Source organism: Eriocheir sinensis, chromosome 51 (assembly GCF_024679095.1).
Source record: "Eriocheir sinensis breed Jianghai 21 chromosome 51, ASM2467909v1, whole genome shotgun sequence".
Taxonomy (NCBI): Eukaryota; Metazoa; Arthropoda; class Malacostraca; order Decapoda; family Varunidae; genus Eriocheir; species Eriocheir sinensis.
In genome coordinates, this window is record NC_066559.1 from 4,313,143 (window position 1) to 4,337,255 (window position 24,113).

Here is a 24,113-nt window from a genome sequence, read left to right on the forward strand (position 1 = left end):
TGTTCATCAGTGCGCCAATACACACATGCAAACATTCACACTGCAATACCCATCAAACACACACACACACACACACACATACACGGCCCGGTAGCTCAGGGGTAGAGCGTCTGGCTCACAACCAGAAGGACCGGGGTTCAATTCCCCGGCCGGGCGAAGATAAGTTGGGTTTATCTTCTTTCACGTGCACGTGTAGCCCCTGTTCGCCTAGCAGTGAGTAGGTACGCGATGTCAGGCAAGGGGTTGTGACCTCGTTGTCGCGGTGTGTTGTGTGTGAGTGGTCTCAGTCCAACCCAAAGATCGGTACTACGAGCTTTGTGCTCTTCCGTATGGGAACGGCTGGCTGTCTCGAGAGAGACCCGCAGCAGACCAAGAGGTGAAGGTGAAAAAAAAAATTACACACACATACACACGCTAAACCGTTTATTATTATTATTATTATTATTATTATTATTATTATTATTATTATTATTATTATTATTATTATTATTATTATTATTATTATTATTATTATTATTATTATTATTATTATTATTATTATTATTATTATTATTATTATTATTATTATTATTATCATTATTATCATCATTATTATTAAAGTATTACATTCTTCCGCAAGCTGTCTTAGTGTGATAGAGGTGGAAAAGCGCCGCAAGCTGTTTATATGGTTTTTAGTTATGGATAGCTGTGTTAGTGTGCCTGGCAGTGGTGAAAAGAGGCTGCAAGCTCTCAGTGGGACTTACACTTAGCTAATGGTTGACGCAGATCCAACAACAAATCATATATTCTTGATAGTTACAGCAGTGCATGAGACCTACGTGTACTTTGAAGGCAGAGCAACGAAACACGTGTTCTGCCGATCAGGAAAACTTGTGAATGTCGCCCGATGCATTATAAGCTAATTTTGTCAAGTGGATTGCTGGGATGCTGTAGATGCTGTTCTTTAGTGTAAATACCTTCATTAAGTCTTGGGTCTGTAACAAAAATAACGTCGTTTAATTTGCTCTGAACGAAAAGTTGAGAATTATAGGCCAGCAGGTTCTACTGGCGCTCGCACCTTAGCCCAGCCACTCTCCATTTACCTGTATTTTACCTGTGTTTCCATTAGCCGAGGACTTAGTGGACTTGCATGGGGGGGCAAGGTGGGGGGCTGTGGGGAGGTTTGGGAGGCGTAGTGAGAGGTGTGGGTGGAAGGAGGGGGTATTGCAAGGTCGGGAGGGAAGTATTTCTTTCTGAGTATAAATTAGGTTTCCTGCCCTCAATACTTTTGTTCGTAATTCACAGCTTTCTCTTCGCTTCGCTGTTTTTTTTTTCATCCATTTAAGATCCTAACGACATATCTGGTCCCTGTTTTATCTTCCCATTTCCCTTCCCATCGCATTCCTATTCTTTTTTCTTCACCCTTCATCCTATTTCCCATCCCCTCACAGCCCGATCCCACCCCCTTAAAAATAAATTGAAAAAAGAAGTAACGGATGAGAGGAGGCCTAGACTACTACTACTACTACTACTACTACTACTACTACCACCTCTACTACCTTCGAATCCAGCCCATTTTACCACACCTCCCCCTCTAATCCCCCAACGTTCTCATACAAGCTTCCTTTATCTCCCCTCCACATTTGCCTCCTCACAAGCCACCTCCAGAACACGCGGACAGTTCCCTGGGGCTTTCCTTTCACTCCCGGGTTCCTTCTCTCTCTTCGGCCCCTTCCCTTTAGTCTTACCTCCTCCAACCATATCTCTCTTTCTCTGCGTGTGTTCTCGTGTCACGCTACGCTGTCACCTCGCTCGGACCCCTGGGGAAAGTGTCTGGGATTGGTAGGGACGGAAGGGAAGGGGGATGAGGTCCTGGGAATGGGTAGAAAAGTATTGGGGAAGGACTAGAGAAGGTTGGATGGATAGAGTAGGCGGTTGGAAGGTGGAAATATGAATAATGTAGATGTGGAATAGACTGAATGAGATGGGGAAAGATGATAAAAGGTATAGGAGGCCTGAAGATAATGTAGAAAGTGGGAAGAATGTTGTAAAGAAACGAAGATGGGCGGAAAAGGGGTCTAGGCGTATCAATAAAGGGAAGCAGAGGAGAACAACTGGGAATAATAATAAAGATATGGAAGATGGTGAGGAGGTCTAGTAGGCGTGAGGAAGGTATTGTAGAATGTGAGGAATAAAGTAATGAGAGGATGGAAATGTGAGAAAGGAGAGGAAGAAAAAGAAAACGACCCTGACCTCTAAAACCGAACATAAAACCCTCGCTTAAAATAGAAAACTTGGTCGGTTGTGTCAAGAATAGACCTCTAATGACGACACGGTTCATTAGCCGACTCAAAAACTGGCTCTTTTCTAGGCTTCCCTTTTCTTCGTCCCAGAAAATCACAAAGACTTTCCCTCACTCACTTGTTACGTTCAGAAGGATAATTGAGAGACCTTTGATTGTTTTTGGATAATGAAAAAGACCCGCCTCTCTACTCCCTGTTTAAAAAGTCGTTAGTTTAGTCGCATTATAATAAAAGATAACGGAAAGCTACCCATGAACCCAATTGAAGTATGTATAAGAGAAAATTATCTTTGATTGTCTCTGAATGAGGGGGCTTCGTGGTGCAGTGGTTAGCACACTCGGCTCACAACCGAGAGAGCCCGGGTTCGATTCCCGGGCGGATTGGAAAAATTTGGGCGGCTTTTCCGATATCCTACGCCCCTGTCCACCCAGCAGTGAATGGGTACCAGGTATTAATGGTGGGTTGTGTCCCGTCTCCTGGGATCTGTTCCCAGTAACAAAACCGGAAGACGGAGCCAGATAAATAAGAAAAAATTGAGAACCAAATAAAAGAAAAAGAAAAAAAGAACTGATCATTTTTCTTATATCCTTTACAAGACTCAGGACAAGTTGGGTACAAGCGCTTAATTGACAGACATGACAGAACCAGACCCAGGCACGTTACGCACATGTTTCACTCTCAATCCCTGACATTTTGCATCTCCCATTCCCAGCATCTTTCATTTTTCCTCCTTCTACTCTTGAAACTTTTTTCCTCCTATTTTTATCTTCTCCGTTCTTTCTTCATTCCCCTACAATCTGTATTTTTTCACTCTTCTATAACCTTTTTCTTTCCTCTTTTTAAATTATCCCCTCCCATTCTCTCTTGATGAAGCTCTCTCTCGTCATTCTCTTTCAGCTTTTTTTTCTTCTCCTATCTACCTCTCGGCTCTTTGCTTCCTCCCTTAACGCCTCCATATTGCCAAACGACCACTTACAAACGCCGTATATCCTTATATGTCCCTGTATGTTCTTGTATAATGGTGAACTCTTTTCGTGATGTGAGTCCTTGCACTTCGAGACGGGCCCGGCACATTCACGTTCATTAGTACCATCACCATTACCGAAGTCATGCCATCACTAGTAACGAGCACTTTCTGTTAATGCCACAATCAAGTTTTATGTAATTAGCTTCCAGTGGACTAAGTAGAGAGCGTGAGTGGATGTTAATGTAGTGACTCTTTCAAGAGGAGAGTATCAAGACCTACCCGAAATTGACCTCTCTTGTGGATTCTCGTTCTGTTTTGGGGAATTGGAGCAGCGTGTAGCGAGCGGGCCTTTTGCTTCCTGTTTTTGTTTTTTTTGCCCCTGAGCTGCCTCCTTTGCTGTAAAAAGAAGAAAAAAAAGGAGATGAGCACCGAGGCCACGCGCAGCTATAGCGTATGCCCCCAACCCAGCGTTCCCAAATTATCGTACTCAAAACATCGCATTTATCAGTTCCACGGCTCGGAACTTTCCTACCCACACAGATCACGAAATTCCAATTTAGGTTATCGTTAAAAGCATTACTTATTGGCGTTTGTTTGCGATAGCTGTGACTCAAAAACCGGAAAATACGATATGCTGAGTGTCTGAGTACGGTAATTTGGTAACCCTGCCCCAACCTTACCTCTACGTTTACTGGACACAAACTTACAGACCCTAGTTCGAATCCTCGGCCTCGGTAGTCAATCCATGCACAAATCAAACCACAGGCCATCCCCCTTTGTTGCTGGGTCAGTGAATGGGTACGCGGGGACGCCTGGGGACGCCTGGGGAATGTAAACTCTAGTGCGTGCCTCGGTCGGCGCTGACAATCGGAACTCTCCTGGGCGAGGGATTTGCATTGCTACAAACTCCAAGGACCAGAGGAACGGAATTGCTCGCGGAGGGAACGTGGCGGCTGGAATACACCGATGATTTAGTTGTCTTGGGCTTCCACCTTGCATTCCTCTGTTGCCCCTTCCTTTGTTTATGAATGCCTCCACTAAATACAACGAACCAGAGAGACGAAACTGTGCATCGAGGCAACATACAACAACAACTAGAATACAATTTTGGTTTCCCTTTTTATTTTTTTTGAGGGGAGCGGGTTGTCCTGCCATTCTCCTTTTACTCCTACTCAATGATTTTGTTACACTTTCTTTCCCCTAAACACAAAGACCCAAAGAGACGAAATTCAGCACCGAGGCAACGGAAAACACCCACGTACAATATGCCCTTGATTTGCCCTCTCCCTTGTTTTTATTTTGTTATGCCTTTTTTTACTTTTCCCTAACGATTACATTTCTATTTTTCTTCCAAACAAATGACCAGGGACACAAAAATAGCACCAAGATAACATACAAGAACAGTTACAATACGACGTCGATTTGTTTTTCTTTCCCTCTTCTATATTTTCACTTTCTTTTTATTCCTCCTTAACAATCCTACGTCCTATTTCTCCTCTAGACAATTGATCAGAGACACAAAATTGAGCACTGAGGCAAAGGGAAATAACTACAATACGATTTTCATTTGCTTTTCTTTCTCGCTTTTATCTTGTTACTTCCTTTTTACTTTCTTAACAATTCTCTTCCTGTTTTTTTCTTTAGACAAATGATCAGAGACAAAAATTTTAGCACCGAGGCAAAGGACAACAACTACTATACGACCTTCATTTGCTTTTCCTTCTCGCTTTTATCTCGTCACTTCCTTATTACTCTTCCTTAACGAATTTCTTTCTATTTTTCCTTTACACGAAAAACCAGGGAGACGAAATTGAGCGCCGAGGCAACGCACGACTACAATGTGCATCTGATTTGCTTTTCTTATTCTCTTTAATCTCGTCACTCTCTTTTTACTCTTCCTTAATGATTCTCTTCCTATTTTTTCCTCTACACGAAGAACCAGGGAGACGAAATTGAGCGCCGAGGCAACGTACGACTGCAGTATGCCCTTAATTTTACCGTTCTCCTGCTTCTACCTTGTCTTTTTTTCCTTGTTCTTGCCCTTCTCTATAAAAAGTTTCTCGTCCTCTCTTCCTCCACTAAGCCAGAAAGGCGGATATGAGCGTCGAGGTAACAGAAACAGCTAATATATGCACTTGATTCCCCTTCACACTTTTTAATCCTTCTTTTTTTTTATCTCTAACGCTGCCAAGCTTCTCTTTCTTAATAAGCGAGTGAGAATCAGAGAGGCGGATATGTGCACCGAGGTAACAGGAACAGCTAATATATGCACTCGATTCCCCTTCACACTTTTTCATTCTTTTATTTTTCATCTCTAACGCTGCCGAGCTTCTCTTTCTTAATAAACGAGTGAAAATCAGAGAGGTAACGTTAACTAAAATATGTGCTAGATCTACCTTTTTATCATCCTCACCTTGTTTTTCCCCTCTTGCTTAACCTTGACGTTGCTGACCCTTCCTCTTTTTCCTAATAAGACAATGACCAAAGATACGGAATTGAACTCTGAGGCAACGTATAGAACATGCACTTGATCTACCCTTTCTTTTATCATCCTCACCTTGTTCTTCATCTTTTGCTTATCTTTAACGTTGCTTCCCATAGTAGACACCAAAGATAAAGACTAAAGATATGGAGCTGAACACTAAGCCAAAGTAGAACACTCAGATTTGAGGGCCGTTGATGTATCTTTCCTTTAACCTCATCCTGTCTTTTACCGTATTGTCTTTCCCCTCTTCCTCATCCTAAACACCGCTCTTCCTTTTGGTCCACTAACCTCAAGAAACCAGAGAAAGTAGAACAGCCAGATTTGAGGACCATTGATATGTCTTTCCTTTAACCTCATCCTGTCTTTCACCGTATTGTCTTTCCTCTCTTCCTCATCCTAACCATCGCTCTTCCTTTTGCTCCACTAACCTTAAGAAACCAGAGACGCAGAGTTGAGCGCTGAGGCAATGTAGACCAACCGGATTTGACGACCCTTGATTTATCGTTCCAATACTCTTTTGCTTCCGTTTCTCCGCATTTGCATTTTCGTTACGTTGATTTCCCTCACTTTCTCCAGTTCACAGAGAGGCCAGAGAGAGACAAGAGGCAACCAAGCGCCGAATCAGCTGTATACAGGAACTAGAATGCTTCCTCGCCCTGTCTTTCCCCTTGCTTTCTCTTCGCCTTTCCGTGTTTGCTCCTCAGTAACGTTGCTCTTTCCCTCCTCCTCCAGTGTCTCCTGCTAAACCTTCCGCCCCCAGGAGCTTATAATATACGGCTTACGGCTTCCCCTCACGTCTTCTGTAATTCCTGGCTGTCGCACAATTTACCTTTACGCGCATTTACCTTACTGACCTACATCTCATATTTTGCTTTACCGTACCGGTGCTCTTTCTCCTCTTATCCTGTGTCTCCTGGTGCAGTTTCCGCGACAAAGGCTCCCTCTACTGCCTTCCTGTGTCCTCTATCAGCTTCTGCCTTTCCTGTGCTTGTTACTGTTCGTTTTCCTCTTCCTTTGTCCGACTTGGTCTTCCCTTTCTCCTCCTGCATGGTATCTAGTGTTCCTTCTTTCTCTTTTCTTCATATATGTCCTTATTTTATTGTATCCTCAAGTCGTTTTTGTTTATTTTTCTTCCATTCTCTGCTATCGCCCTTTTAGTTACTGTTTTCCTTGATTATCTTTCTCTCCTGTGTGTTCTTTATCTGGTGTCTCCAGGATTAATGCTCTTTTTTCTTGTATCCTGTTTCCATGGTCCTCCTGGTTACTGATTTCCCTTCCTTCCTATTCCTTCCTATGCGTTCCTTATCTATAGTGTCTCCAGTATTCATTTTCTGTGCTTTTCTTGGGGTCTAGTTCGTCCACCTGGTGTCTACTTTCCCGTGTCTCCTTCCTTTATGTAAGTTTTTTTTCTGATGGTGTCTCGCTTTAATTATCAGTTTCTTATCCACTCTAAGCTTACTTTATCTTTTTTTTTCTTTCTTCCCAAGCTTTTTCAACCTGCTTCCCTTTGTCTCGGCTTGATTTTCGTGTTTCCTTGCTGTGTCAAATCTTGGTCCATCTCTCCCTCCTGCCGTCGATTTTTCTTTTTTCGAATTTCTGTGACTTTCATCAACTTGAATTTCCTTTCGCTTCCTTACCTTCCCCTTCATTTCCTTTCCTTACCTTTAATTTCTTTTCCTCTCTTTTCTCTTCTTTCCTTTCACTTTTCCTTTCTTCCGATTGGTCCCGATTCCTCCCAATATCTGCTGTTTGCTGCTGCTACTGCTTATAACTCGTCCTCCTCCTCCTCCTCCTCCTCCTGCTTATAACTTCTCCTTCTCCTCCTCCTCCTGCAGCTTCCAGTGTGGCGGCAGGAGACTTACCCCGATGCTCCCTCCTCCTCCCGCCTCCTCCTGCCGCCTCTGCAAGAAGCCTTAATGCCCGCCCAAACACGTTCCAGTCCTCCTTGTTTTTGGAATGGCTTACTATGTTTTCCTTTATACCTTTCCCGCTGCTTGTATCGGTTTAATTTTCTGTTTCGCTTTCTTTATTTTCATTTCATGTTGGTTTTTAGACGTTTATTATTTTTTTCGATCTTTTTCTCCTCGTTCCCAAGTGGTTTTAATGCGCGTATTTCTTAGCAAGCTGACGGACTGATTGACTGCATGACTGGTTGACTGACTGACTGACTGAATGAATGAATGACCGCTTGACTGATTGACTGACCTACTGACTGACTGACTGACTGAATGAATGAATGAATGAATGAATGAATGAATGAATGAATAAATAAATGATTGATTGACTGACTGACTGACTGACTGACTGAATGAATGACCGCTTGACTGATTGACTGACCTACTGACTGACTGAATGAATGAATGAATGAATGACCGCTTGACTGTTTGACTGACCTACTGACTGACTGACTGACGGAAAAGGTCGGAAGGGAAACGTGAGAAAAATCAGATTCTTTGGCCTTTTACCATTAAGCGTCCAGGTAACGTTTATTCACCTGAAGAAGGTGGGTGTCACATTCTCTCTCTCTCTCTCTCTCTCTCTCTCTCTCTCTCTCTCTCTCTCTCTCTCTCTCTCTCTCACGATTTTAGAGCCGAAAGGGCAACACGTTTTAGAGAGAGAGAGAGAGAGATTAATAATAAGCAAGAATAAAAAAAAATATCCTGCTTCCCGCTTGCACCGTGACCCTCTCTCTCTCTCTTTTGTTCTTTCTTTCTCTCTCTCGGTGTACAAATAATAAAAAAAAGAAAGGAAGGTTAAGCAAAAACAAAATTTCCCGAGTGGGTCAAGGGTGTTGTTCTAATGGTCACTCTCCTTTTACGTTCGCTCAACACACACACAAAAAAAGGAAGAAAAAACGTAATAGTGAATGCATCGTTTTGTTTTTACTGTTACGTGCCCCGAAAATGGAAGCAGAAACATAATTACGAAGAAGAAAAAAAAAAAATGGCAACGACAGCGCGGCGAACAAGCAAATATAGTCGGTCTGCATTTTTTTTCTCTATCCCTTTCCTTTTTTCCCTTTTTTTGCTTTCTCTTTTTCTCTTTCTTTTTTTCTCCTTTTTTCTCTTCTATTTTTTTCTTTTTCTCCTCTTTCTTTCTTTTTCTCTTTTCTTCTCATCCCTTTTTCTCTTTTCTCTTTTTCTCTCTTTCTCTTTTTCTCTTTTTTTTCTCTCGTAATAAACATTTGCGTGGAATAAAATGTAAATTCCTGTTGTAATTTAGTTGACCTTTCAGTGTTTTTTTTTTCTTTTTTTCCACCACGCGACGGAAATGGAGAAAAAGAAAGGAGGGAAGAGGAACAGGATGCAAAGGAGAGAGAGAGAGAGAGAGAGAGAGAGAGAGAGAGAGAGAGAGAGAGAGAGAGAGAGAGAGAGAGAGAGAGAGAGAGAGAGAGAGAGAGAGAGAGAGAGAGAGAGAGAGAGAGAGAGAGAGAATAAAATAGTGGGAAGTGCAGAATTCGACACCCACCAAAAAAAAAAAAAAAAAAAGAATATCAACAGAAAAATTATAAGTAAGAGAAACTGACAATGGCATAAAAGTTAACACAATTATAATAAAAATCTTAACTTAAAAAAAATAGAAAATAAACTTAAAAAACAATATATTACTTCAAATTTTATATATAGCAAAAAAAAAAAAAAAAAATCATGGGGAATCTGTATAACAACCACAAGAAAAAAGAAATATATATTGTTGACTCTACATTTCATCCGTCGCAACAAACAAACAAACAAACAAACAAAAAAAAAAAAAAGGTCAAACACATTTCTCGTCTCGCATTCAAAAAGAAATCCAATATCCTGTCTATCCGGCGTCTGTTTTCCTGGTCTTTATTACGCCCCCTTATTGTTGTTATTTTCCCGCGAGAAGTGTCAGGATTGAGCGATATTTAGCATTGCAAATCAAGAGAAGCCTGTGGAACGTGAAGGGATTGTGTCTGGGTGTGTCGGTCGGTCGGTCTGCTAGTTGGCACTCCTCCATGACGAACAGAGTGCGTGACTTTACCCTTATATAACCAAAGAAGGTGAGTTTGTAGAGTGACGAAAGAGGGGGAGGAGAAATAGAAGAGGAATGGGAGACGAAGAGTAGGAGAAGGAACAGGAGGAGAAAAAGAAGAAAATGGAGGAGGAGGAGGAGGACAAGAAGAAAAAAAAAGGAGGACAATAAGAATGAGTGGACTAAGAAGGAATTCGATAAATATTGAAGAAAATAATAAAACGAAAACACGGTGAGAGAGGAAGGATAGGTGAAGAAAAGGGGGAAAGAGAACGGGCTCGAGGAACTCATGAAAGATGCAGACGAAGAGTGGAAGAAGAGAAAGGTAATGTTATGGGAGGCAACGGTTTTAGTAGTAGTAGTAGTAGTAGTAGTAGTAGTAGTAGTAGTAGTAGTAGTAGCAGTAGTAGTTTCTCTCTCTCTCTCTCTCTCTCTCTCTCTCTCTCTCTCTCTCTCTCTCTCTCTCTCACAGACATGCGCAAATTCGGACGTAGCGCCAAAAATAAGCCAAAAATTAAGATGTTAAATGGTGAAGTCAGAAAGAGGAATCGGAGGGGATTAAAGGGCAGGGCCGCGCCGTGACTCCCCTCGACCCTCACGCCACTTAGAGAGAGAGAGAGAGAGAGAGAGAGAGAGAGAGGGAGAGGGAGAGGGAGAGGGAGGGTGTAGTATGATTGATTTACCGTTAGAAGAGTAAGGACAGCTAATATTGCAATACGAATTACTACTAATATTCCCGCTACTACACCGACTGCTGCTATAACAAATACAGTACTACTACAACTACAACTACTACTACAACTACCGTACTATAAAAAATAAACATAATGGAACTAACAAATTGCTCACTTCTCAATCTGGTCTTCGTTAATCATTTGTTTTCCATGCATCGTCATTTCTGTTCTTCGTATAAATTTTTCTTTAAGTTGAATTATGCATATCTATATTTTCGTTTTTTTATCTTCTTTTCTTCACTTCTTTCCTTTTATTCGTATTAACATTTTGGAAATACGAGATTGCATTCATGTGATCTGAGCCTTTTGATTCCTGTCTTAGTTTCAATGTGTATTAAGTCCGGCCATTACAGCCACTGCCACATGATAGATAGATAGATAGAGAGGTAAGATAGATAGTTTTTAGTTAAGGAACTCGAAGGGCAGTATATTTTTTCAGTCACGGGTTTTATTAGCTCGATTGATTTGATATTTACTTTCCTCTTCTTTTATTTCATTTGTGTCTGACTCCCGATGGCTTCTAACCTGTATTTCCCTTTCCTTGCAGGTGAGAGTCGTGACAGAGTTCGTTCAACGGGTGAGTACCGGGAATTGCTTTGATCTTTCTTTCGTCTATATTGTATCATCTATTCTCATTGTTTGTCTTCCACACTCAATGTTTTCTTTCCTTTTTCCTTGACCTCTTTCTCTCTCCTTCTCTATATTTCTTTTTCCTTCTTCGTGATTCGTTTATATTTCATTATTTGTCATTTTCGTATCGCCTTTCTTCAATTCCTATTTACATTTTCATTAAGTTATGCATTGATATATACTCGTCTGTTCGTTTTCTTTAACACTTTCCCTGCCTTCCATATATATGTCACCTTTTCACCGCTTTCTTTCACAACCTCCTTACCCTTCACACCTTCCTGACTGTGTTCCTTAAGCCATAACAGGTATTCACGCCCTTGGGATCGGCGTGACCTCATAGATTAGCCAGCATAATGCCGTTCTTTTATCCGCTCCCTCCTCCTCCCTTTCCTTATTTCTTACCCACATTCCCTTTCCTTTTATTCCTCCTCTCTCACCCCTTCTTTACTCTCTCTGTCTGAACACCATGACGTTTCTTCCTTTCTTCCTTCCTCCCTTCTCTCTCTTCCCTCTCCTTAGTTCTTCACCTTCCAGTTTGCGGGCTACAGAAAGGCCTGGCTTACCTTTCCCTTGCCATATCTTTTAGAGTGTGGTTGACACATTACTTATCGACTGTGTAGTGGATATACTTGTAGTGGTAATAGCTGGAAATTATTATCATTGTTATTACACACACACACACACACACACACACACAGGGGATAAGAAAGGAGCCACAGGGGGATAACAGTGCTTGGGGTATAAACGGGAGGAGGGTAATGTTATAGTGAAGAGCCTCAGGGGATGACAGGGAAAAGCCACAGGGGATATAACAGTGCTCTGGTAATAACAGTAAATAAAGGAGGGAAAGCAGGATAACTATATAATGATGTACCTCAACGAATAAAGTAGAAAACGCTAGGGGTTACCTTAAGAACCGAGCCACGGGGGACAGGTGAAGATCAAACACACACTCCTCCATCCAGCACGTCAGGGGTGATAGAAATAAGGTCTCATACAAACAACATCACCAGAACAATAAATAACGAACCAACACCATACACTTACACACTCCCACTGTCGTTCCTTCTCTCCCATTTGTACTTTTTCCACTAACCCACTTCCTCCTCTTCCTGCTACACCCTTGATTAATGAAAGGGCGGGAGGGTAACGGTGAAATACGAGCCGCTGGAAATAATAGTGAAGGCCGAGTCGAGGCACAGGGGACAGGAGTTCTGGCGCCGGCTGCTCAAGGGGTCAGGGCTGTGCCGGGAATCTTCACTTATCTTTCCTCATTTCTTGAAGTCTATCCTCACCTATTTTCCTCGTAGCACATTTTGTTCCCCTCCAGTTCTTCTCCACATAACCTCCCTCTTTTCATGCGGTCTTGGTGTCACGCACGCATCCCTCTTTCGCTCTCTCTGTTTCTCACCCTCTCACTCACTTATTTTCATTTCCAGTTTCTGTAGTTATCTTTCACAATGCGTCTAGATGTGGTCCTCGCCCTGTTTTGGTGGACCTGGGCGGCCACCTTGCTGCTGGAAACCTGGGTAATCGCACCCACGGCCCTAGCCAAGGACGACGACAGCCACGGGGACGGCCACTGGCATCTTCGTCGGTAACATTTTCAATTGGGTTTTCCATCTCATCCTCATCTCATCCTGCACTTCTTATTTCATCTCTGAAGCTCATAATTATAGGAGTACTTCATCCTGCCTCGGAAAATGCTCTAACTGACTCTGGTTTTCTACGCCCCTTGACTTCTATGATCTATGTATTGACACTCAGTAACTTTGTCCATGTGTTGTCAGTCTACGGCCATTATGACACACACACACACACACACACACACACACACACACACACACACACTCACGGTGACTCACTAACTCCCCCTTCCCCCCACACACACAGCACACCTAATCCCCATATCAGCCATAGGTAACAGCTCCAATTAAACCATCACAGGTAGGGCGGCGTATGGGCAGGTGACTTTTCCCTGGCCCTAATGGATCCTTTTCCATTATTTTTCCGGCGCGTCACGACCCCTTAATTATCTGAGCGATGGGGCCGCTAATTGGTGCACCTGCAAGTTTACCTGGCTCTTCGTTTTTTGTGTAATTAGTGACGTTTTTCTTCCCCCGGGCGAAGCGCTGCCGTGGGTGGGGGGATGGGGGTGGGGGGGCTAAATCACAGGGTTATTAGATTTCTCACCTTCCCTGCCTCGTATGTCCCCTGGGGTATATTGAGGGGATAGGGGGAAAAAGAGAGAGAGAGAGAGAGAGAGAGAGAGAGAGAGAGAGAGAGTGCTGTTGTTCTTCAATTAGCTGTCCTGTATTGTAGGAGTTTTCATCTAAAATTGAAAAATCTGCATCATTGAAAAGCGTCAAAACACTCTCTCTCTCTCTCTCTCTAATACAAACACACACACACACACACACACACACACACACACACACACACACACACACACACACACACACACACACACACACACACACTCTGACACACCTTTTTCAAGTTAACCTTTACATATACATCATAATTATCAACAACTGCGCGTCGTTTCTTCACATATGTTTCTCTTGACATTTTCACTTCATATATTTCGTTCCTAAACCATTATATCATCTTTTGCTAAGGATGCGTGGGAAGGGGTGAAGGTATCTTTTTTTTATATTTATGTTCGTGTGCATAGTTGTCTTATAACCAGTATGTTTGTTATCGTGTATGCACCCTTTCCATTTCAGTGTGAGTGATATACTTTTGTCATCGGCTGCTATTCACTCATATTTGTGGCTCCATACAGACAGTCCCGCGCGTGATCTATCCCCTGAGTAGCTGTATCGTGTGTATCAATGTTGCCGCTCCCTGCCATGCCATGTTACGAGGCCCCATACAAATAGTCCATTGGGTGATAGGTCCTCCGGGAAGCTCAGTTGGTCAGTAGGCGTGATTGCTTGTCTCTCGTTTTTGCTCTCGTTCTTGTACAGGAAAATGAAACTATTGTTATTACTATTATAAAGAAAGGTGGTGTAGGAGAAAGGGAGAGAAGATAGGGAGGAGGAGAGGGAGAAAGGGGAGAAGAGAGAGAGAGAGAGAGAGAGAGAGAGAGAGAGAGAGAGAGAGAGAGAGAGAGAGAGAGAGAGAGAGAGAGAGAGAGAGAGAGAGAGAGAGAGAGAGAGCGCCAAGAACCAAGACATGCATACGTTTATATAATGTATTTTGTTCGATCTCGTTCGGTTAATTTTTTGTGTGTGTGTGTTACTTTCTCATTCTTACTATTTACTTTCACAACAAACTTTTTCCGGGCAGGTGAAGTAGATAGGAGTAGCGTAAGAATCATGCAATTCCTCTTTAAGTATACATAACGTCACCTCCCTACGGTACATACCAGCTTAATTAAATGTTAGAGGGAGAGAAACACATCACTCACAGAAACACACACGTACCAACACAACACACGCCTCTGCTGACTCATCCTTAATACGCCTTTGCAGTTCCTCTAGTTCTCGTGCTCTTGTGCATTTGTGGTAGCAACTTTTTTTTTTCCCTGTTATTATTGTGTGTGGTTCACGGACACAAATCTCACTCACACACGCTTCATTCCTCGCTGCCCTCCTTAATGTCCTGCTTCCTTTCTTCATTTTGTTTGTTTGTTTGTAAGTTGGTTGGTTTGGTTGTTAGGTCATTCACTCCTTCCTTCGTTTCTTCTTGCTTTCGTTCCATCCTTTCTTACTTTTCCTTTTATTTAATTTCATCATTTTGTTTGTTTGTAAGTTTGTCTGGTTGCTTGTTAGGTCTTTCACTACTCCCTCCGTTCCTTCTTTCCTCCGTCCCATCCTTTCCTCCTTTCTTCCTTTTCATCTTCCTTTCTTTCTTTTATTTGTTTGTTCTTTAGTTATTTTCTGCCGCTGGGTCATTCACTCCTTCCTTCATTCCTTCTTTCCTTCGTTCCATCCTGTCTTCTTTTTCTTCTTCCTTTATTCATTATTTATATTTCCTCGTTTAGTCTTTCCTGCCTCCCTTTACTCTATTCCCTCTTTACTTATTTACTTACTAACTCACTACTTATCTTCAATCTTTTTTGCTCGTTGTGTTTAATTTTAGGAGAACGTAAGATGCGCCCACTGAGTATAGATTCCGTGAAAACATTAATCGTATTTTATCGTTTAATGGATCCTTCTTGCGAAAAATAGGAGGGTGATTCATGTTAGAGGAGGCTAAGGAGGAGGAGGAGGAGGAAGGAGAAAGCGAGAGGGAGGGAAATATGAATAGGACAGGGGAAGGGACGGATGGAAGAGGGTGGATAAAAAGGAAGGGGGAGATGTTAATGGACAGGGAGGAGGGAGAAGGAACAGAGATAGGTGGAGAAACATAAGATAGTAGAACGAGAGGGATAGATTACAGACATAGGTGAGGTGACTGGAAATATAAGAGAAAGTGAGGGATAAATTACAAATAGGTGGAAGGACAAGAGAACAGAGACAAAAAAGAGAGAAAGATGAAATACAGAAATGGGGTAGAGGGGGAGGGATGAGAGGAGGGAAGGAAGGGTACAGGAAAAGGAAGAGAGATGGAGAAGGGGAAAGGAAAGGGATGAGTTACTGGAAAGGATAATGGCTAGGAAGGGTATCAGGAAAGGGAATAAAGATGGGGAAGGGGGAAAGGATGAATAGCTGGATGGAAAATGGATAGCTAATGACTGTCACTTTTCATGGTCTTCCTGTCAAATACGTTTACTCCATATCTGTCATTCTGTCGGGAATTAGGGGATTACTCATGTATGCGTTTCACTTCATTTATTATCGTGAACTTTTTTTTTTTATATGATGACTGTGATGATGATGAGTAGCTTGGTGCATGGGAAACCAAGGTGAGTTATTCATCTGTGTGTGTGTGTGTGTGTGTGTGTGTGTGTGTGTGTGTGTGTGTGTGTGTGTGTGTGGTGTGTGTGTGTGTGTGTGTGCGTGCAAGCGCTCACTGGAACCACATTGCTGCTGCGCAACGAATAATACACACACACACACACACACACACACACACACACACACACACACACACACACACACACACACACACAAACACACATATTACCTGGATCAATACCTATTCTGGGACTCCCTCGCGTGACCCGGCTTGGACAGAGGTCAGGAGGTCATGCCCCCTCTTCCATCTCCCCTTACCCCCCTTCCCCTTCCTCCTCTTCTATCCCTCTCATATCCTCTCGTCATCCTCCCCTCAGCCCCTCCCCAGCTCCCTCCCCTCCTCCTCCACAGTCCCCGCCATTTTTCCGTACACAGACGTGCTTCCTCGCCTGCTTGCGTGTTCCCCTGCTCCGTAATTTCGTCTTTAAAATTAATGTCGCTATTTATTTGGCTGGTGCGGTAAATAGCCGGAGAACTAATTAGAGACACCTGGGCGTGAGGCATGAGGCGCCCGAGTGCAGGTGTGCTTCCTCTTACCTGCAGGAGGAAGGGAGGAATAAAAATAAGAAGAAAATAATATAATAATAGTAAGAATGATTGTCAGGTAAGGTAAGGTAAGGTGAAGGGTTCCTGCATCAGCGGAGAGGCGCAGCACATTCCTCCCGTCGGTCACGGCTGCACTGACTCGAAAACACGGGAACACCTTGCTTATATACGAGTGAAGCCGCCTGCCTGCCGCTCCTTTTCCTTCCTCCTTCACCTCTCCCTCCTCCTTCCCTATGTTTTCCCTCCCTTCTTCCATATATTTTCCTTCCTCATCGACCTTTCCCTCCTCTTTCTCTTCCTCTTCCTCCTATAGTATTTTCCATCCCCTTTCATCTTTCCCTTCTTTTTCTGTTCCTTTTCCTTCTCTCCCCTTCCTCTTACTTCTTCTTCACCGTCTCCTTCTCTTGAACCTTTATCTATTTTCTCTCCTCCTCTTCCTCTTTATCCTCTTATTCTTCTCTTTCTCTGGGGTGTCACGATGTACAAAGTTAGGTCGTTTCTTGTACTAGACTTTGAATTGATATCGACGTTTCAATATAAGGGTCGTGGTCTATAGAGAGGGGGGAAGGGGTGAGAAGGGGTGTATGGAAATAATCGTAAGGGGTGATGGGAGGTATATAATGAAATGGAAAGGGATGGAAAGAGGGGAAAAGAAATGTGGAAAGGATACGAGAAAAAAGGGATAAAAAATGAAGATGAATCATAAAAAGAAATAAGGAACATGCCAGAGAGAGAGAGAGAGAGAGAGAGAGAGAGAGAGAGAGAGAGAGAGAGAGAGAGAGAGAGAGAGAGAGAGAGAGAGAGAGAGAGAGAGAGAGAGAGAGAGAGAGAGAGAGATTGGTCCTACGGGATTGAGTGGAAAAAAAAAAGAAAATGAAAAAAAAAAAGTGGAGGCACCAGAGTGATATTGCGCGGCCGCCAGAGGAAGATTTTTTGTAAGTGAAAGAATTAGGGGTGAGTAGGAGGAGGAGGAGGAGGAGGAGGAGGAGGAGGAGGAGGAGGAGGGGGGAAGAGGAGGAGTAGGAGGAAAATGCACCGAAGAAAACATGAAGCGAGTATATTTTTTTCATCCATTTATTCACGAAAGAAAAAAAAATAAGAGAAAAGAATACTAATCTCTCTCTCTCTCTCTCTCTCTCTCTCTCTCTCTCTCTCTCTCTCTCTCTCTCTCTCTCTCTCTCTTCTGCACTGAATAGTGTCGTTCTGTGGTCAGTCTGAGTGCTTGGATGGCTGACAGTACCCCCCTTCCTCCTCCTCCTCCTCCTCCTCCTCCTCCTCCTCCTCCTCGTGCAGGTTGGCAAATATTGGAAGTCGGTGCGGAAGGCGGAAGACTCATCTCTATTCGTCTTGTCGTTTTGTGGGTGACACGGAGAGAGCGAAGGAGAGAGAGAGCAGGACTGACCAGGCGAGGGAGGAAGAGAAATGAAAGGAAGGAAGAAGATGGAGATAGCGGGGGAAAAAAGAAGAGAAACGGAGGGATGGAAGGAGGAAAGGATGAAGGTAACGAGAAGAGAGAGGGAAGGGAGAGGAAGGATAAAGGAGAAGAAAATGGAAAATGGAGAGGAAGGAAAGAAAGAGGATGGAGGTAATGGGAGGAAAGAGAAGGATACAAACGAATGAAGAGGAGGTAAAGAGTGATAGATAGGAAGATAAGAGAGAGGAAAGAAGTAGGGAAGGATAGAAAGAAGGCCCAAAAAAGAGAAAATATGATGAAAATGAGAGGAAGTAGGATGATACAAAGGAGAAAGGGAGGAAGTAGGGAAGGAAAGAGAGAGAAGGGAAAGTGATGGAACGGAGAGGAAGAATGTGGTGAAAGAAGGAAGAGAGGGAGGAAGTAAGAAAGATCAGAGAGCAAGAAAAAGGAAAAAGCAATGAAAAGAAGGCAAATAAATAAAAAAAGAGAAATGATGGAGTAAGATAAAAGTAAATGATATAAAAAGGAAATTAGAGAGGAGATGTGATAAATACTGAAAGGAAGTAAACAGGAAGATAAAAGATAAAGAGGATGAAGAGAGGAAAGCGGGAAAAGAGGAAGAGGCGTAATGGAACGAGGAGGAAATAAATAACAAAAGAGGAAAGGTAAATACGAGAGAGTTTGTGTGGAGAGGAAGTGAAAGAAGAGAAAAAAGAGGGGAAAAAGAGTAAGGAAAAAGAGAGGGAGTTAGGAAAGAGAAAAGAAGAGGAAGGAAGTAGTAGATAATGGTATCAGTGTATGTATGAAGGGAGAGGGAAAGAAAGAAAGAGAGGGGAAAGAAAATAAAGGAGGGAGAAAAGAAAAGAGAAAAGAGGAAACAATGATAAGATAAAAAGTGATTAGAGGGAACCTTACTTTTCTATTATTTTTATTATTATTATTATTATTATTATTATTATTATTATTATTATTATTATTATTATTATTATTATTATTATTAACATGATCAGTATTGTTAGTATTATAGTGATTATTATGATGGTGAAAAGTAATGAATATAAAAATCCGAAACAAAGACGTGTAGCCCTTTCGACTCTAAAATCGTGACTAGCCGAAGTAGATGAGAGAGAGAGAGAGAGAGAGAGAGAGAGAGAGAGAGAGAGAGAGAGAGAGAGAGAGAGAGAGAGAGAGAGAGAGAGAGAGAGAGAGAGAGAGAGAGAGAGAGAGAGAGAGAGAGAGAGAGAGAGAGAGAGAGATGAAAGGAAAGTAAGGTAAAGAGAGTGCAGGGGGAATTTTCAATCAAGGTGGGATCAGGCAAAAACTGAAGCACAACATTGACTGCAGTGTGGCCGAGCGGAAAAGAGAGAGAGAGAGAGAGAGAGAGAGAGAGAGAGAGAGAGAGAGAGAGAGAGAGAGAGAGAGAGAGAGAGAGAGAGAGAGAGAGAGAGAGAGAGAGAGAGAGAGAGAGAGAGAGAGAGAGAGAGAGAGAGAGAGAGAGAGAGAGAGAGATGGGGCGCGGAACAGCAAATGATAAAGGGAACAGAAGAGGGGAAATGAACATAGAAAAGGAAAAGGAAAGGATAAAGTGAGAGAGGGATCAAAAACCGAACAGACGATTAAATGAAAGGGGAAATGAAACGGTGTTGCAGGAGGCATGGAAAAGAGGGAATGACTGGAGAGAGAGGGAGATCGCGGCATAGAGTTGAAATGGGGAATAGTATAGGAGAGTGACAGTTAATTAAAGAAGGAACGGATAAATAGAAGTGAAGAGGAAGAGGAGGAGGAGGAGGAAGGGGTGGGTACCAGCGTGCAATAAGTTAGTGATTTCAAGAGATTTTTTTCATTAGGTAGAAGAGTAAGATCAAGGGGTGGTAATTGTAGGAAACTGTACAGTAATAATTGAAAGTGAAAGGGACAATGGTAGTAATTGGGAATTTTAATAAAGAAATAGAGGGAGAATAAAGTATGCCTATTTTACTAGCGCACATACACTTACTCATTCACTCACTCATCATTCACTCACTCATCCACTAACCCACTCACTCACTCACTAACCACTCCCTCGTAAAACTAACTCCCTTCTTCTCCCTTAAAATCACTCCACTCTCCCTTCCCCTACCCTGTTCTCACTCCCTCTCTCCCTCAAAATCCCCTACTCTTTCACACTCTCCCTTCCTCTCTCACTTAGATCCTCTCACGCACTCTACTACACCTTCCCTCTCTCTCCCACACTCAAATCCTCTCCTCTCCCTCGCTGTCTTTAATCCCAGCTCGCACGTAACTCATATACATCCGGTAAATAACGTAATGCCTAGCTTAGTACTACGATACCTTGATGATCTTACCGCATCTTGAGAGAGAGAGAGAGAGAGAGAGAGAGAGAGAGAGAGAGAGAGAGAGAGAGAGAGAGAGAGAGAGAGAGAGAGAGAGAGAGAGAGAGAGAGAGAGAGAGAGAGGATGAATTGTTTAAACGTGGTCAGGATTTTGGTCTTGCAGCCTTTTGTTCCCTTCCGCAGCAGTGTTTATTTGATAGCCTGGCCAGGAGGAGGAGGAGGAGGAGGAGGAGGAGGAGGAGGAGGAGGAGGAGGAGGGACGCGACATGCACAGACCTGAAATCAGAAGCGACAGAAAAACAAGAGGAATAAAAACAACAATCCTTACCAATTCTCTCTCGCCTTCCCATCACCACCATCATCATCGTCGTCACCATCATTATCGTCGTCACTATCAGTATCATCACCATTACCATTATCACCACCAGTTACCATCAATTACACCTCCATTACCAGCACAGTCACCACCACCACCACCTTTTAAAGCACCAGGACCTGTAACCTTTATCATAACACCATCACCAACACCAACACCACCACTATCATCTCCACCACCACCACCAACAACACAACCACTACCATCTCCACCACCACCACCATCGCCACCACCACTACCACCACCGCTGCAAATGACAGAACACACACACACACACACACACACACACACACACACACACACACACACACACAGGTTTTGTTTGTCTTTACACAACTTGAGGTAGCGTAATCAAGCTCGTTCTCGTCTGATTGCTAAAACAACACGGGCAGGCAAGCTCCATCGTTCTGTCTGTCTGTCTGTCTGTCTGTGTGTCTGTCTGTGTGTCTGCACCTGCTTGTTCATTTGGTTGTTTGTCTGTATCTGTTTGTCTGTGTGAAGGTATTGATTCGAGTATGTGTGTGTGTGTGTGTGTGTGTGTGTGTGTGTGTGTGTGTGTGTGATCCAGTAGTTATTGCTGTAATTTCTCAACTTTGATAAATGATTCGAGAGAGAGAGAGAGAGAGAGAGAGAGAGAGAGAGAGAGAGAGAGAGAGAGAGAGAGAGAGAGAGAGAGAGAGAGAGAGAGAGAGAGAGAGAGAGAGAGAGAGAGAGAGAGAAAAAAATAGTTAACTCACTGTTCTCAGAACTTTTGTTATTTTCTCACAATAATTGCAAGTCATGGATTAAAGGAAGAAGAAGAGGAGGAGGAGGAGGAGGAGGAGGAGGAGGAGGAGGAGGAGGAGGAGGAGGAGGAGGGGGAGGAGGACGAGTAGGAGGAGGAGGACGAGGACAATGACGAGGACGAGGAGAACGAGGAGGAGGAGGAGGAGGACGATTAGATAAGAAAGAATATGAAGGAGATGATAAAAAAAGAAAACGAAGAGAAACTAAGAAAAGTAAAAATAGGTTGATTCCAGGAAGATAGAAAAAAAAAAGATTCCAAGAGAAGGATCATAAAAAAAATATCAGAAGAAAAATTTTACAAAGTGGAAGTTTACCGTGGAATTAGTGGCGATGCATTCAAAGTTAATATTAAAGAAAATTCCGGGAAAATACTAATGGTAATGATGAGAGGAATATAAGAATGAGGAAAAATAGTTTAAGGAAGGGAAAGAAAAAGAAAACAAAATAATAGAGGGGGAATAAGAAGCTAGAAACACCAAAGGAAGGAAAAGAAGAAGAAAGAAGATGGTGATGACGAGATGAAAAAGAAGAAGAAGAAGAAGAAGAAGAAGAAGAAGAAGAAGAAGAAGAAGAAGAAGAAAAGGAAAAGAAGAAGAAAAATAAAGAAAAGGAAGAAGAAAATAAAGAAAAAGAAATAAAAAAAAGAAGACGAAGAAACAAAGAAGAGAAAAAGAAAAGATATAGAAAAGAAAAATAAGATTAGAGAATGAGAATGGAAAATAACATAAAGGAGAAAAGAGGAAGAAAGGGAGAAAGAGATGAAGGAAGAGAAAAAAAGGAGGGAAAGTCGAAATTAAAAATAAAGAAAACGATGAACAAATGAACGAAGAAGAACCGAAAATCGAAAAGTACAAGAACAAAAGAGAAAGCCAATGAAGTGAATGTGGGAGGGAAGCAAGGCTGTGTAGGATGACGGAGGGGGGGAGGGGGGGGGGGCAGGAAGCGGGGGAGGCGCAGATCGGCGGTTGCTCTGATCCACTACCACATGAAAAGAGAGAATCAAAGGAGGATCGTTATTGCATCAAGGAGCGTCTTTCATCACGACAGATCTCACTTTCTTCTTAACTGCCTGGGTTTTCCGTCTCCTCCTCCTCTTCCTCCTGCTCCTCCTCCTCCTCCTCCTCCTCCTCCTCCTCCTCCTCATCATCATCATCCTCTTCGTCCTTTTCCTTTTTCTTCCTTCTCCTCTCCTTTTTCATTCTTATCTTTTTCTTCCTTCTCCTTTTCTCTCTCTTTCTCTGTTTCCTCCTTCTCATTCTCCTCCTTCATCTCCTCCTCCTCCTCCTCCTCCTCTTCCTCTTTTTCTTCATCTTCCCCTCCTCCTCTTTTTTCTTACGATTTCTCCATCTCCTCCTCCTTTCCTTCCTATGCCTTCTTTTCCTCCTCCTCCTTCTCATTTTCCTCCATTTTCTATTTTTTTCTCCTCCTCCTCACATTATTATTTTCCTCCTCCTCAGCTTGTAACTCCCTATCATATCCTTTATTTTTTTTTCTATGTAATAATGATAACAATAACAATAATGAAAATAATCATAACTAATAAATATGATAATAACAATAATAATACCAATCATTACCAACAACTGTCATTAGCTGTCATATATAGTATCATTCCGGCGTCTCTTTCAGTCTATTTCTATCAGACCAGAAAGTTATTTTGATGGGAAACTGGAAGCGTAAAAAATAATCACTCCCACAAAAACCGCCATTATTATCTTTTTTTTTATTTGAAATTGCCCACCGATGACGTTTGCAACATAATGAGAGAGATGACTGTCAGGATGGATATCAAAACGACTTCCTGGATAGACACTGATCGATATTTTTTTCCCACAAGTCGAAAGGAAAAAGTCGAAAAGATAGGAAGGAAAATAGAGAAAGATTAGAAGAGATTAAAGGAAAGAAAAGAGAGGAAAAATGTGGAGAACTTATTACCGGATTGAGAGGAGGTAAGGGAACGATAAGTGTGATAAAATGAAATGAAGGAAGGAAGAAAGAAAGGAAGGAAAGAAAGAAATAAGGAAGGAAGGAAGGAAGAAAGAAAGAAATGTTTTTTTTTTCTGTGTGTGTGTGTGTGTGTGTGTGTGTGTTTGTGTGTGTGTGTGTATGTGTGTGTGTGTGTGATTACCATATCCTTGAACGTTAAAGCCAAGGTCATGTTTTGAGGACACACGCGTCATGCCATGGACCTTGTGAACCCGAGAGAGAGAGAGAGAGAGAGAGAGAGAGAGAGAGAGAGAGAGAGAGAGAGAGAGAGAGAGAGAGAGAGAGAGAGAGTTGCGATAGAATAATAATGTAGAATCTAATAATAAGCGCTCAAATAAAAGAATAAAGAAATACAGAGGCAAATGATAAGAAAAAAAAATGTAAGTTAAGGTGGAATTGAGGTAAGGATCAACACGCCATTCAGACCAAATCAATATAAGTATAACTGTCTTTTTTTTGTTATCCCTAAACCTGCAAAGACGAAAGTGAAGAAAAGATTAAAAAAAAAAAAACTTCTGCGCCATCCCGTGCAACCAGAAATTCAGTGTTGCAATTTTCCGCTACACTGCTAAACTTACACCCCGCTATTTCCCTCTTCCGCTATGATCGTGCAAGGTGTATAGGTTCTCCGTTGTTTAATATTCTTATGGCCACACGTTTATGCAGAAAGT